Source organism: Salvelinus alpinus, chromosome 31 (genome assembly GCF_045679555.1).
Source record: "Salvelinus alpinus chromosome 31, SLU_Salpinus.1, whole genome shotgun sequence".
NCBI classification, from domain to species: Eukaryota; Metazoa; Chordata; class Actinopteri; order Salmoniformes; family Salmonidae; genus Salvelinus; species Salvelinus alpinus.
In genome coordinates this window covers 32584242-32602903 of record NC_092116.1, presented here as the reverse complement: position 1 = coordinate 32602903, position 18662 = coordinate 32584242, and the positions used below count along the sequence as shown (strand labels likewise).

The following is an 18662-nucleotide window of genomic DNA, read 5'->3' as shown; positions in this document are numbered from 1 at the left end:
AGAGGGAGGGGTGGAGAGAGAGGGAGAGATGGAGAGGGAGGGAGGGGTGGAGAGAGAGGGGTGGAGAGAGAGGGAGGGAGGGGTGGCGAGAGAGGGAGGGAGGGGTGGAGAGAGAGGGAGGGGTGGAGAGGGAGGGAGAGATGGAGAGGGGGGAGGGAGGGGTGGAGAGAAAGGGAGGGAGGGGTGGAGAGGGAGGGAGAGATGGAAAGGGAGGGATGGCGGGACAAACAGATGGAGGAGACCCTAGAGATGTCATTCATCACAGCAACATGAGGAGCTCCTTAACACAATGAGGAGCCTCTCTCACTGCCTCTCTACCATTTCCTCTTTACACTCCCTCTCCCTCTCTCTCTGTCCCTCTCTCTCTCTGTCCCTCTTTCTCTCTCTCTCTCTCTCTGTCCCTCTTTCTCTCTCTCTGTCCCTCTCTCTCTCTCTCTCTGTCTCTCTCTCTCTCTGTCCCTCTTTCTCTCTCTCTGTCCCTCTCTCTCTCTCTCTCTCTCTCTCTCTGTCTCTCTCTCTCTGTCCCTCTCTCTCTCTCTGTCTCTCTCTCGGTCTCTCTCTCTCTGTCCCTCACTATCTCTGTCCCTCTCTCTCTCTGTCCCTCTCTCTCTCTGTCCCTCTCTCTCTCTGTCCCTCTCTCTCTCTGTCCCTCTCTCTCTCTGTCCCTCTTTCTCTCTCTCTGTCCCTCTCTCTCTCTCTCTCTCTCTGTCCCTCTCTCTCTGTCCCTCTTTCTAGGAGGCTAGGAGATATGAAGGAAGGTAGTGAAGGGGTAAAGGAGGCTAGGAGGAGGTATGGAGGAGGTTAGTGAAGGGATGAAGGAGGCTAGGAGGTATGGAGGAAGTTAGTGAAGGGATAAAGGAGGCTAGGAGGTATGAAGGAAGGGAGGGATGAAGGAGGCTAGGAGGTATGAAGGGATAAAGGAGGCTAGGAGGTATGACGGGATAAAGGAGGCTAGGAGGTATGACGGGATAAAGGAGGCTAGGAGGTATGACGGGATAAAGGAGGCTAGGAGGTATGAAGGGATAAAGGAGGCTAGGAGGTATGAAGGGATAAAGGAGGCTAGGAGGTATGAAGGGATAAAGGAGGCTAGGAGGTATGACGGGATAAAGGAGGCTAGGAGGTATGACGGGATGAAGGAGGCTAGGAGGTATGAAGGGATAAAGGAGGCTAGGAGGAGGTATGAAGGGATAAAGGAGGCTATGAGGTATGAAGGGATAAAGGAGGCTAGGAGGTATGAAGGAAGTTGGGGAAGGGATAAAGGAGGCTAGGAGGTATGAAGGGATAAAGGAGGCTAGAGGAGGTATGAAAGGATAAAGGAGGCTAGGAGGTATGAATGGATAAAGGAGGCTAGGAGGTATGAAGGGATAAAGGAGGCTAGGAGGTATGAAGGGATAAAGGAGGCTAGGAGGAGGTTTGAAGGGATAAAGGAGGCTAGGAGGTATGACGGGATAAAGGAGGCTAGGAGGTATGAAGGGATAAAGGAGGCTAGGAGGTATGAAGGGATAATGGAGGCTAGGAGGTATGAAGGGATAAAGGAGGCTAGGAGGTATGAAAGGATAAAGGAGGCTAGGAGGTATGAAGGAAGTTGGGGAAGGGATAAAGGAGGCTAGGAGGTATGAAGGGATAAAGGAGGCTAGGGGAGGTATGAAGGGATAAAGGAGGCTAGGAGGTATGAATGGATAAAGGAGGCTAGGAGGTATGAATGGATAAAGGAGGCTAGGAGGTATGAAGGGATAAAGGAGGCTAGGAGGTATGAAGGGATAAAGGAGGCTAGGAGGTATGAAGGGATAAAGGAGGCTAGGAGGTATGAAGGGATAATGGAGGCTAGAGGAGGTATGAAGGGATAAAGGAGGCTAGGAGGTATGAAGGGATAAAGGAGGCTAGGAGGTATGAAGGGATAAAGGAGGCTAGGAGGTATGAAGGGATAAAGGAGGCTAGCAGGTATGAAGGGATTAAGGAGGCTAGGAGGTATGAAGGGATAAAGGAGGCTAGGAGGTATGAAGGGATAAAGGAGGCTAGCAGGTATGAAGGGATAAAGGAGGCTAGCAGGTATGAAGGGATAAAGGAGGCTAGCAGGTATGAAGGGATAAAGGAGGCTAGGAGGTATGAAGGGATAAAGGAGGCTAGGAGGTTTGAAGGAAGTTGGGGAAGGGATAAAGGAGGCTAGGAGGTATGAAGGGATAAAGGAGGCTAGGAGGTATGAAGGGATTAAGGAGGCTAGGAGGTATGAAGGGATAAAGGAGGCTAGGAGGTATGAAGGGATAAAGGAGGCTAGGAGGTATGAAGGGATAAAGGAGGCTAGGAGGTATGAAGGGATAAAGGAGGCTAGGAGGTATGAAGGGAATAAAAGAGAGATAAATAGTAGAGGTTTAATTGAAGTGAAAGACGAAGAAAGTAAATATGGAGAGGATAAAATAATAAAGATTAAAACTCTGTGTGTGTGTGTGTGTGTGTGTGTGTGTGTGTGTGTGTGTGTGTGTGTGTGTGTGTGTGTGTGTGTGTGTGTGTGTGTGTGTGTGTGTGTGTGTGTGTGTGTGTGGCTGCATTGTCACACAGACAGACAGATGAAGTGTTCTCAATCAGGTCCTCTTCAGAGTGCTCATTTAAGGGCCCTTATATGCACCTGCACTGGAGGGATGGAGGGAGATTGGAGGGAGGGAGAGTGGAGGGAGGGATGGAGGGAGTGAGATTGGAGGGATTAAGGGAGTGATATTGGAGGGAGGGAGTGGGAGAAGAGGGAGGGAGGGGGGAGGGTGAAGTGGAGGGAGGGACGGAGGGGGAATGGAGGGAGGGATGGAGCGAGGGAGGGGGGGAGTGGAGGGGGAGTGGAGCGAGGGAGGGAGGGAGGGAGTGGAGTGAGGGAGGGAGGGAGGGAGGGAGGGAGGGAGGGAGGGAGGGAGGGAGGGAGGGAGGGAGGGAGGGAGGGAGGGTGGGAGTGGAGGGAGGGAGGGAGGGAGGGGGAATTGAGGAAGGGAGGAAGAGCAGGAGGGAGGGAGGGAGGGAGGCAGGTTTAGTCTGTAGAGAGAGAGACAGAGAGGGAGGTTTAGTCTGTAGAGACAGAGAGGGAGGTTTAGTCTGTAGAGAGAGAGACAGAGAGGGAGGTTTAGTCTGTAGAGAGAGAGACAGAGAGTGAGGTTTAGTCTGTAGAGAGAGAGACAGAGAGGGAGGTTTAGTCTGTAGAGACAGAGAGTGAGGTTTAGTTTGTAGAGAGAGAGACAGAGAGGGAGGTTTAGTCTGTAGAGAGAGAGACAGAGAGGGACTTAGTCTGTAGAGAGAGAGACAGAGAGTGAGGTTTAGTCTGTAGAGAGAGAGAGGGAGGTTTAGTCTGTAGACAGAGAGAGGGAGGTTTAGTCTGTAGACAGAGAGAGGGAGGTTTAGTCTGTAGACAGAGAGAGGGAGGTTTAGTCTGTAGACAGAGAGAGGGAGGTTTAGTCTGTAGAGAGAGAGAGGGAGGTTTAGTCTGTAGAGAGACAGAGAGGGAGGTTTAGTCTGTAGAGAGAGAGACAGAGAGGGAGGTTTAGTCTGTAGAGAGAGAGAGGGAGGTTTAGTCTGTAGAGAGAGAGACAGAGAGGGAGGTTTAGTCTGTAGAGAGAGAGAGGGAGGTTTAGTCTGTAGAGCGAGAGACAGAGAGGGAGGTTTAGTCTGTAGAGAGAGAGAGGGAGGTTTAGTCTGTAGAGAGAGAGACAGAGAGGGAGGTTTAGTCTATAGAGAGAGAGACAGAGAAGGAGGTTTAGTCTGTAGAGAGAGAGAGGGAGGTTTAGTCTGTAGAGAGAGAGACAGAGAAGGAGGTTTAGTTTGTAGAGAGAGAGAGGGAGGTTTAGTCTGTAGAGAGACAGAGAGGGAGGTTTAGTCTGTAGAGAGAGAGACAGAGAGGGAGATTTAGTCTGTAGAGAGAGAGAGGGAGGTTTAGTCTGTAGAGAGAGAGAGGGAGGTTTAGTCTGTAGAGAGACAGAGAGGGAGGTTTAGTCTGTAGAGAGAGAGACAGAGAGGGAGGTTTAGTCTGTAGAGAGAGAGAGGGAGGTTTAGTCTGTAGAGACAGAGAGGGAGGTTTAGTCTGTAGAGAGAGAGAGGGAGGTTTAGTCTGTAGAGAGAGAGACAGAGAGGGAGGTTTAGTCTATAGAGAGAGAGACAGAGAGGGAGATTTAGTCTGTAGAGAGATAGTATAATATAAAGAGATGTCCACATCTTGTGATGTGATCTTTCAGCCAGTCAGTAATTCCTCAGGGTTCCGTGGTTGCTATTAGCGACGCGGTCAACGATCGGTGTCCGTGGACAGGGTGGAGAGGCATCACTCTGAGACTGTGTGTTGGTCATCTCTATGATGATGGTGAATCCTATTGTCTGACCACCCAGTGATCTGTTCAGAAAACTAACATCACACACACACGTTTGTTTGTGTGTGTGAGAGAGACAGACACAGACAGACAGACAGACAGACAGACAGACAGACAGACAGACAGACAGACAGACAGACAGACAGACAGACAGACAGACAGACAGACAGACAGACAGACAGACAGACTGGTTTAGTCCTCACTCTCTGCATCTGTCTCTCTCTCTCTTTTTTACGTCCCTCAATACATTCTGTCATGTTTATTTTCAACACATCTGCTGTAATACCAACCGGAAATTAACACCACTCAAGACCACAGACTAGCCACATGGAAATTAACACCACAGACTAGCCACATGGAAATTAACACCACTCAACACCACAGACTAGCCACATGGACATTAACACCACTCAACACCACAGACTAACCACATGGGAACCAACACCACAGACTAACCACATGGGAATCAACACCACAGACTAACCACATGGGAATCAACACCACTCAACACCACAGACTAGCCACATGGGAATCAACACCACAGACTAGCCACATAGACATTAGCACCACTCAACACCACAGACTAACCACATGGGAATCAACACCACAGACTAGCCACATAGACATTAACACCACTCAACACCACAGACTAACCACATGGGAATCAACACCACAGACTAGCCACATAGACATTAACACCACTCAACACCACAGACTAACCACATGGGAATCAACACCACTCAACACCACAGACTATCCACATGGGAATCAACACCACTCAACACCACAGACTAGTCACATGGGAATCATCACCACAGACTAGCCACATGGGAATCAACACCACAGACTAGCCACATGGGAATCAACACCACAGACTAGTCACATGGGAATCAACACCACAGACTAGCCACATGGGAATCAACACCACAGACTAGCCACATGGGAATCAACACCACAGACTAGCCACATGGGAATCAACACCACAGACTAGCCACATGGGAATCAACACCACAGACTAACCACATGGGAATCAACACCACAGACTAACCACATGGGAATCAACACCACAGACTAGTCACATGGGAACCAACACCACAGACTAGCCACATAGACATTAGCACCACTCAACACCACAGACTAACCACATGGGAATCAACACCACAGACTAGCCACATAGACATTAACACCACTCAACACCACAGACTAACCACATGGGAATCAACACCACAGACTAGCCACATAGACATTAACACCACTCAACACCACAGACTAACCACATGGGAATCAACACCACTCAACACCACAGACTATCCACATGGGAATCAACACCACTCAACACCACAGACTAGTCACATGGGAATTAACACCACAGACTAGCCACATGGAAATTAACACCACTCAACACCACAGACTAGCCACATGGACATTAACACCACTCAACACCACAGACTAACCACATGGGAACCAACACCACAGACTAACCACATGGGAATCAACACCACAGACTAACCACATGGGAATCAACACCACTCAACACCACAGACTAGCCACATGGGAATCAACACCACAGACTAGCCACATAGACATTAGCACCACTCAACACCACAGACTAACCACATGGGAATCAACACCACAGACTAGCCACATAGACATTAACACCACTCAACACCACAGACTAACCACATGGGAATCAACACCACAGACTAGCCACATAGACATTAACACCACTCAACACCACAGACTAACCACATGGGAATCAACACCACTCAACACCACAGACTATCCACATGGGAATCAACACCACTCAACACCACAGACTAGTCACATGGGAATCATCACCACAGACTAGCCACATGGGAATCAACACCACAGACTAGCCACATGGGAATCAACACCACAGACTAGTCACATGGGAATCAACACCACAGACTAGCCACATGGGAATCAACACCACAGACTAGCCACATGGGAATCAACACCACAGACTAGCCACATGGGAATCAACACCACAGACTAACCACATGGGAATCAACACCACAGACTAACCACATGGGAATCAACACCACAGACTAGTCACATGGGAATCAACACCACAGACTAGACACATGGGAACCAACACCACAGACTAGCCACAAGGGAATCAACACCACAGACTAGTAGCCACATGGGAATCAACACCACAGACTAACCACATGGGAATCAACACCACAGACTAACCACATGGGAATCAACACCACAGAATAGTCACATGGGAATCAACACCACAGACTAGTCACATGGGAATCAACACCACAGACTAGCCACATGGGAATCAACACCACAGACTAGCCACATGGGAATCAACACCACAGACTAGCCACATGGGAATCAACACCACAGACTAGCCACATGGGAATCAACACCACAGACTAGCCACATGGGAACCAACACCACAGACTAGTCACATGGGAATCAACACCACAGACTAGTCACATGGGAATCAACACCACAGACTAGTCACATGGGAATCAACACCACAGACTAGTCACATGGGAATCAACACCACAGACTAGCCACATGGGCATCAACACCACAGACTAGCCACATGGGAATCAACACCACAGACTAGACACATGGGAATTAACACCACAGACTAGACACATGGGAATCAACACCACAGACTAGCCACATGGGAATCAACACCACAGACTAGCCACATGGGAATCAACACCACAGACTAGTAGTCACATGGGAATCAACACCACAGACTAGCCACATGGGAATCAACACCACAGACTAACCACATGGGAATCAACACCACAGACTAGCCACATGTGAATCAACACCACAGACTAACCACATGGGAACCAACTCCACAGACTAGACACATGGGAATCAACACCACAGACTAGTCACATGGGAATCAACACCACAGACTAGCCACATGGGAATCAACACCACAGACTAACCACATGGGAATCAACACCACAGACTAACCACATGGGAATCAACACCACAGACTAGTCACATGGGAATCAACACCACAGACTAGTCACATGGGAATCAACACCACAGACTAGTCACATGGGAATCAACACCACAGACTAACCACATGGGAATCAACACCACAGACTAACCACATGGGAATCAACACCACAGACTAGCCACATGGGAATCAACACCACAGACTAGTCACATGGGAATCAACACCACAGACTAGCCACATGGGAATCAACACCACCGACTAGCCACATGGGAATCAACACCACAGACTAGTCACATGGGAATCAACACCACAGACTAGACACATGGGAATCAACACCACAGACTAGACACATGGGAATCAACACCACAGACTAGTCACATGGGAATCAACACCACAGACTAGCCACATGTGAATCAACACCACAGACTAGCCACATGGGAATTAACACCACAGACTAGTCACATGGGAATCAACACCACAGACTAGTCACATGGGAATCAACACCACAGACTAGCCACATGGGAATCAACACCACAGACTAGCCACATGGGAATCAACACCACAGACTAGTCACATGGGAATCAACACCACAGACTAGTCACATGGGAATCAACACCACAGACTAGCCACATGGGAATCAACACCACAGACTAGTCACATGGGAATCAACACCACAGACTAGCCACATGGGAATCAACACCACAGACTAGCCACATGGGCATCAACACCACAGACTAGCCACATGGGAATCAACACCACAGACTAACCACATGGGCATCAACACCATATACTAGCCACATGGAAATCAACACCACAGACTAACCACATGGGAACCAACACCACAGACTAGTCACATGGGAATCAACACCACAGACTAGTCACATGGGAATCAACACCACAGACTAACCACATGGGAATCAACACCACAGACTAGTCACATGGGAATCAACACCACAGACTAGTCACATGGGAATCAACACCACAGACTAGCCACATGGGCATCAACACCACAGACTAGCCACATGGGAATCAACACCACAGACTAGACACATGGGAATTAACACCACAGACTAGACACATGGGAATCAACACCACAGACTAGCCACATGGGAATCAACACCACAGACTAGCCACATGGGAATCAACACCACAGACTAGCCACATGGGAATCAACACCACAGACTAGTAGTCACATGGGAATCAACACCACAGACTAGCCACATGGGAATCAACACCACAGACTAACCACATGGGAATCAACACCACAGACTAGCCACATGTGAATCAACACCACAGACTAACCACATGGGAACCAACTCCACAGACTAGACACATGGGAATCAACACCACAGACTAGCCACATGGGAATCAACACCACAGACTAACCACATGGGAATCAACACCACAGACTAACCACATGGGAATCAACACCACAGACTAGTCACATGGGAATCAACACCACAGACTAGTCACATGGGAATCAACACCACAGACTAGTCACATGGGAATCAACACCACAGACTAACCACATGGGAATCAACACCACAGACTAGCCACATGGGAACCAACACCACAGACTAGTCACATGGGAATCAACACCACAGACTAGCCACATGGGAATTAACACCACCGACTAGCCACATGGGAATTAACACCACCGACTAGCCACATGGGAATCAACACCACAGACTAGTCACATGGGAATCAACACCACAGACTAGACACATGGGAATCAACACCACAGACTAGTCACATGGGAATCAACACCACAGACTAGTCACATGGGAATCAACACCACAGACTAGTCACATGGGAATCAACACCACAGACTAGTCACATGGGAATCAACACCACAGACTAGCCACATGGGAATCAACACCACAGACTAGTCACATGGGAATCAACACCACAGACTAGCCACATGGGAATCAACACCACAGACTAGCCACATGGGCATCAACACCACAGACTAGCCACATGGGAATCAACACCACAGACTAGTCACATGGGAATCAACACCACAGACTAGTCACATGGGAATCAACACCACAGACTAGTCACATGGGAATCAACACCACAGACTAGTCACATGGGAATCAACACCACAGACTAGCCACATGGGAATCAACACCACAGACTAGCCACATGGGCATCAACACCACAGACTAGCCACATGGGAATCAACACCACAGACTAACCACATGGGCATCAACACCATATACTAGCCACATGGAAATCAACACCACAGACTAACCACATGGGAACCAACACCACAGACTAGTCACATGGGAATCAACACCACAGACTAGTCACATGGGAATCAACACCACAGACTAACCACATGGGAATCAACACCACAGACTAGTCACATGGGAATCAACACCACAGACTAGTCACATGGGAATCAACACCACAGACTAGCCACATGGGCATCAACACCACAGACTAGCCACATGGGAATCAACACCACAGACTAGACACATGGGAATCAACACCACAGACTAGACACATGGGAATCAACACCACAGACTAGCCACATGGGAATCAACACCACAGACTAGTAGTCACATGGGAATCAACACCACAGACTAGTAGTCACATGGGAATCAACACCACAGACTAGCCACATGGGAATCAACACCACAGACTAACCACATGGGAATCAACACCACAGACTAGCCACATGTGAATCAACACCACAGACTAACCACATGGGAACCAACTCCACAGACTAGACACATGGGAATCAACACCACAGACTAGTCACATGGGAATCAACACCACAGACTAGCCACATGGGAATCAACACCACAGACTAACCACATGGGAATCAACACCACAGACTAACCACATGGGAATCAACACCACAGACTAGTCACATGGGAATCAACACCACAGACTAGTCACATGGGAATCAACACCACAGACTAGTCACATGGGAATCAACACCACAGACTAACCACATGGGAATCAACACCACAGACTAGCCACATGGGAACCAACACCACAGACTAGTCACATGGGAACCAACACCACAGACTAGCCACATGGGAATCAACACCACAGACTAGCCACATGGGAATTAACACCACCGACTAGCCACATGGGAATCAACACCACAGACTAGTCACATGGGAATCAACACCACAGACTAGACACATGGGAATCAACACCACAGACTAGTCACATGGGAACCAACACCACAGACTAGTCACATGGGAATCAACACCACAGACTAGTCACATGGGAATCAACACCACAGACTAGTCACATGGGAATCAACACCACAGACTAGTCACATGGGAATCAACACCACAGACTAGCCACATGGGCATCAACACCACAGACTAGCCACATGGGAATCAACACCACAGACTAGACACATGGGAATCAACACCACAGACTAGCCACATGGGAATCAACACCACAGACTAGCCACATGGGAATCAACACCACAGACTAGTAGTCACATGGGAATCAACACCACAGACTAGCCACATGGGAATCAACACCACAGACTAACCACATGGGAATCAACACCACAGACTAGCCACATGTGAATCAACACCACAGACTAACCACATGGGAACCAACTCCACAGACTAGACACATGGGAATCAACACCACAGACTAGTCACATGGGAATCAACACCACAGACTAGCCACATGGGAATCAACACCACAGACTAACCACATGGGAATCAACACCACAGACTAACCACATGGGAATCAACACCACAGACTAGTCACATGGGAATCAACACCACAGACTAGTCACATGGGAATCAACACCACAGACTAGTCACATGGGAATCAACACCACAGACTAACCACATGGGAATCAACACCACAGACTAGCCACATGGGAACCAACACCACAGACTAGCCACATGGGAATCAACACCACAGACTAGCCACATGGGAATCAACACCACAGACTAGCCACATGGGAATCAACACCACCGACTAGCCACATGGGAATCAACACCACAGACTAGTCACATGGGAATCAACACCACAGACTAGACACATGGGAATCAACACCACAGACTAGTCACATGGGAATCAACACCACAGACTAGTCACATGGGAATCAACACCACAGACTAGTCACATGGGAATCAACACCACAGACTAGTCACATGGGAATCAACACCACAGACTAGCCACATGGGAATCAACACCACAGACTAGTCACATGGGAATCAACACCACAGACTAGCCACATGGGAATCAACACCACAGACTAGCCACATGGGCATCAACACCACAGACTAGCCACATGGGAATCAACACCACAGACTAGTCACATGGGAATCAACACCACAGACTAGTCACATGGGAATCAACACCACAGACTAGTCACATGGGAATCAACACCACAGACTAGCCACATGGGAATCAACACCACAGACTAGTCACATGGGAATCAACACCACAGACTAGCCACATGGGAATCAACACCACAGACTAGCCACATGGGCATCAACACCACAGACTAGCCACATGGGAATCAACACCACAGACTAACCACATGGGCATCAACACCATATACTAGCCACATGGAAATCAACACCACAGACTAACCACATGGGAACCAACACCACAGACTAGTCACATGGGAATCAACACCACAGACTAGTCACATGGGAATCAACACCACAGACTAACCACATGGGAATCAACACCACAGACTAGTCACATGGGAATCAACACCACAGACTAGTCACATGGGAATCAACACCACAGACTAGCCACATGGGCATCAACACCACAGACTAGCCACATGGGAATCAACACCACAGACTAGACACATGGGAATTAACACCACAGACTAGACACATGGGAATCAACACCACAGACTAGCCACATGGGAATCAACACCACAGACTAGCCACATGGGAATCAACACCACAGACTAGTAGTCACATGGGAATCAACACCACAGACTAGCCACATGGGAATCAACACCACAGACTAACCACATGGGAATCAACACCACAGACTAGCCACATGTGAATCAACACCACAGACTAACCACATGGGAACCAACTCCACAGACTAGACACATGGGAATCAACACCACAGACTAGCCACATGGGAATCAACACCACAGACTAGCCACATGGGAATCAACACCACAGACTAACCACATGGGAATCAACACCACAGACTAACCACATGGGAATCAACACCACAGACTAGTCACATGGGAATCAACACCACAGACTAGTCACATGGGAATCAACACCACAGACTAGTCACATGGGAATCAACACCACAGACTAACCACATGGGAATCAACACCACAGACTAGCCACATGGGAACCAACACCACAGACTAGTCACATGGGAATCAACACCACAGACTAGCCACATGGGAATCAACACCACAGACTAGCCACATGGGAATTAACACCACCGACTAGCCACATGGGAATCAACACCACAGACTAGTCACATGGGAATCAACACCACAGACTAGACACATGGGAATCAACACCACAGACTAGTCACATGGGAACCAACACCACAGACTAGTCACATGGGAATCAACACCACAGACTAGTCACATGGGAATCAACACCACAGACTAGCCACATGGGCATCAACACCACAGACTAGCCACATGGGAATCAACACCACAGACTAGACACATGGGAATTAACACCACAGACTAGACACATGGGAATCAACACCACAGACTAGCCACATGGGAATCAACACCACAGACTAGCCACATGGGAATCAACACCACAGACTAGTAGTCACATGGGAATCAACACCACAGACTAGCCACATGGGAATCAACACCACAGACTAACCACATGGGAATCAACACCACAGACTAGCCACATGTGAATCAACACCACAGACTAACCACATGGGAACCAACTCCACAGACTAGACACATGGGAATCAACACCACAGACTAGTCACATGGGAATCAACACCACAGACTAGCCACATGGGAATCAACACCACAGACTAACCACATGGGAATCAACACCACAGACTAACCACATGGGAATCAACACCACAGACTAGTCACATGGGAATCAACACCACAGACTAGTCACATGGGAATCAACACCACAGACTAGTCACATGGGAATCAACACCACAGACTAACCACATGGGAACCAACACCACAGACTAGCCACATGGGAACCAACACCACAGACTAGTCACATGGGAATCAACACCACAGACTAGCCACATGGGAATCAACACCACAGACTAGCCACATGGGAATTAACACCACCGACTAGCCACATGGGAATCAACACCACAGACTAGTCACATGGGAATCAACACCACAGACTAGACACATGGGAATCAACACCACAGACTAGTCACATGGGAATCAACACCACAGACTAGTCACATGGGAATCAACACCACAGACTAGTCACATGGGAATCAACACCACAGACTAGTCACATGGGAATCAACACCACAGACTAGCCACATGGGAATCAACACCACAGACTAGTCACATGGGAATCAACACCACAGACTAGCCACATGTGAATCAACACCACAGACTAACCACATGGGAACCAACTCCACAGACTAGACACATGGGAATCAACACCACAGACTAGTCACATGGGAATCAACACCACAGACTAGCCACATGGGAATCAACACCACAGACTAACCACATGGGAATCAACACCACAGACTAACCACATGGGAATCAACACCACAGACTAGTCACATGGGAATCAACACCACAGACTAGTCACATGGGAATCAACACCACAGACTAGTCACATGGGAATCAACACCACAGACTAACCACATGGGAATCAACACCACAGACTAGCCACATGGGAACCAACACCACAGACTAGCCACATGGGAATCAACACCACAGACTAGCCACATGGGAATCAACACCACAGACTAGCCACATGGGAATCAACACCACCGACTAGCCACATGGGAATCAACACCACAGACTAGTCACATGGGAATCAACACCACAGACTAGACACATGGGAATCAACACCACAGACTAGTCACATGGGAATCAACACCACAGACTAGTCACATGGGAATCAACACCACAGACTAGTCACATGGGAATCAACACCACAGACTAGTCACATGGGAATCAACACCACAGACTAGCCACATGGGAATCAACACCACAGACTAGTCACATGGGAATCAACACCACAGACTAGCCACATGGGAATCAACACCACAGACTAGCCACATGGGCATCAACACCACAGACTAGCCACATGGGAATCAACACCACAGACTAGTCACATGGGAATCAACACCACAGACTAGTCACATGGGAATCAACACCACAGACTAGTCACATGGGAATCAACACCACAGACTAGCCACATGGGAATCAACACCACAGACTAGTCACATGGGAATCAACACCACAGACTAGCCACATGGGAATCAACACCACAGACTAGCCACATGGGCATCAACACCACAGACTAGCCACATGGGAATCAACACCACAGACTAACCACATGGGCATCAACACCATATACTAGCCACATGGAAATCAACACCACAGACTAACCACATGGGAACCAACACCACAGACTAGTCACATGGGAATCAACACCACAGACTAGTCACATGGGAATCAACACCACAGACTAACCACATGGGAATCAACACCACAGACTAGTCACATGGGAATCAACACCACAGACTAGTCACATGGGAATCAACACCACAGACTAGCCACATGGGCATCAACACCACAGACTAGCCACATGGGAATCAACACCACAGACTAGACACATGGGAATTAACACCACAGACTAGACACATGGGAATCAACACCACAGACTAGCCACATGGGAATCAACACCACAGACTAGCCACATGGGAATCAACACCACAGACTAGTAGTCACATGGGAATCAACACCACAGACTAGCCACATGGGAATCAACACCACAGACTAACCACATGGGAATCAACACCACAGACTAGCCACATGTGAATCAACACCACAGACTAACCACATGGGAACCAACTCCACAGACTAGACACATGGGAATCAACACCACAGACTAGCCACATGGGAATCAACACCACAGACTAGCCACATGGGAATCAACACCACAGACTAACCACATGGGAATCAACACCACAGACTAACCACATGGGAATCAACACCACAGACTAGTCACATGGGAATCAACACCACAGACTAGTCACATGGGAATCAACACCACAGACTAGTCACATGGGAATCAACACCACAGACTAACCACATGGGAATCAACACCACAGACTAGCCACATGGGAACCAACACCACAGACTAGTCACATGGGAATCAACACCACAGACTAGCCACATGGGAATCAACACCACAGACTAGCCACATGGGAATTAACACCACCGACTAGCCACATGGGAATCAACACCACAGACTAGTCACATGGGAATCAACACCACAGACTAGACACATGGGAATCAACACCACAGACTAGTCACATGGGAACCAACACCACAGACTAGTCACATGGGAATCAACACCACAGACTAGTCACATGGGAATCAACACCACAGACTAGCCACATGGGCATCAACACCACAGACTAGCCACATGGGAATCAACACCACAGACTAGACACATGGGAATTAACACCACAGACTAGACACATGGGAATCAACACCACAGACTAGCCACATGGGAATCAACACCACAGACTAGCCACATGGGAATCAACACCACAGACTAGTAGTCACATGGGAATCAACACCACAGACTAGCCACATGGGAATCAACACCACAGACTAACCACATGGGAATCAACACCACAGACTAGCCACATGTGAATCAACACCACAGACTAACCACATGGGAACCAACTCCACAGACTAGACACATGGGAATCAACACCACAGACTAGTCACATGGGAATCAACACCACAGACTAGCCACATGGGAATCAACACCACAGACTAACCACATGGGAATCAACACCACAGACTAACCACATGGGAATCAACACCACAGACTAGTCACATGGGAATCAACACCACAGACTAGTCACATGGGAATCAACACCACAGACTAGTCACATGGGAATCAACACCACAGACTAACCACATGGGAACCAACACCACAGACTAGCCACATGGGAACCAACACCACAGACTAGTCACATGGGAATCAACACCACAGACTAGCCACATGGGAATCAACACCACAGACTAGCCACATGGGAATTAACACCACCGACTAGCCACATGGGAATCAACACCACAGACTAGTCACATGGGAATCAACACCACAGACTAGACACATGGGAATCAACACCACAGACTAGTCACATGGGAATCAACACCACAGACTAGTCACATGGGAATCAACACCACAGACTAGTCACATGGGAATCAACACCACAGACTAGTCACATGGGAATCAACACCACAGACTAGCCACATGGGAATCAACACCACAGACTAGTCACATGGGAATCAACACCACAGACTAGCCACATGGGAATCAACACCACAGACTAGCCACATGGGCATCAACACCACAGACTAGCCACATGGGAATCAACACCACAGACTAGTCACATGGGAATCAACACCACAGACTAGTCACATGGGAATCAACACCACAGACTAGTCACATGGGAATCAACACCACAGACTAGCCACATGGGAATCAACACCACAGACTAGTCACATGGGAATCAACACCACAGACTAGCCACGTGGGAATCAACACCACAGACTAGCCACATGGGCATCAACACCACAGACTAGCCACATGGGAATCAACACCACAGACTAACCACATGGGCATCAACACCATATACTAGCCACATGGAAATCAACACCACAGACTAACCACATGGGAACCAACACCACAGACTAGTCACATGGGAATCAACACCACAGACTAGTCACATGGGAATCAACACCACAGACTAACCACATGGGAATCAACACCACAGACTAGTCACATGGGAATCAACACCACAGACTAGTCACATGGGAATCAACACCACAGACTAGCCACATGGGCATCAACACCACAGACTAGCCACATGGGAATCAACACCACAGACTAGACACATGGGAATTAACACCACAGACTAGACACATGGGAATCAACACCACAGACTAGCCACATGGGAATCAACACCACAGACTAGCCACATGGGAATCAACACCACAGACTAGTAGTCACATGGGAATCAACACCACAGACTAGCCACATGGGAATCAACACCACAGACTAACCACATGGGAATCAACACCACAGACTAGCCACATGTGAATCAACACCACAGACTAACCACATGGGAACCAACTCCACAGACTAGACACATGGGAATCAACACCACAGACTAGCCACATGGGAATCAACACCACAGACTAGCCACATGGGAATCAACACCACAGACTAACCACATGGGAATCAACACCACAGACTAACCACATGGGAATCAACACCACAGACTAGTCACATGGGAATCAACACCACAGACTAGTCACATGGGAATCAACACCACAGACTAGTCACATGGGAATCAACACCACAGACTAACCACATGGGAATCAACACCACAGACTAGCCACATGGGAACCAACACCACAGACTAGTCACATGGGAATCAACACCACAGACTAGCCACATGGGAATCAACACCACAGACTAGCCACATGGGAATTAACACCACCGACTAGCCACATGGGAATCAACACCACAGACTAGTCACATGGGAATCAACACCACAGACTAGACACATGGGAATCAACACCACAGACTAGTCACATGGGAACCAACACCACAGACTAGTCACATGGGAATCAACACCACAGACTAGCCACATGTGAATCAACACCACAGACTAGCCACATGGGAATTAACACCACAGACTAGTCACATGGGAATCAACACCACAGACTAGTCACATGGGAATCAACACCACAGACTAGCCACATGGGAATCAACACCACAGACTAGTCACATGGGAATCAACACCACAGACTAGTCACATGGGAATCAACACCACAGACTAGTCACATGGGAATCAACACCACAGACTAGCCACATGGGAATCAACACCACAGACTAGTCACATGGGAATCAACACCACAGACTAGCCACATGGGAATCAACACCACAGACTAGCCACATGGGCATCAACACCACAGACTAGCCACATGGGAATCAACACCACAGACTAACCACATGGGCATCAACACCATATACTAGCCACATGGAAATCAACACCACAGACTAACCACATGGGAACCAACACCACAGACTAGTCACATGGGAATCAACACCACAGACTAGTCACATGGGAATCAACACCACAGACTAACCACATGGGAATCA

General features: G+C 48.5%; 1 protein-coding gene across 3 annotated transcripts in view; it reads left to right on the top strand.

Moving 5' to 3' along the window:
• The window catches only part of LOC139561347 (dachshund homolog 2-like), a 79395-nt gene that overhangs the window by 44504 nt on the left and 16229 nt on the right, over positions 1 to 18662 (top strand). The gene's annotated exons all lie outside the window — the stretch shown is intronic.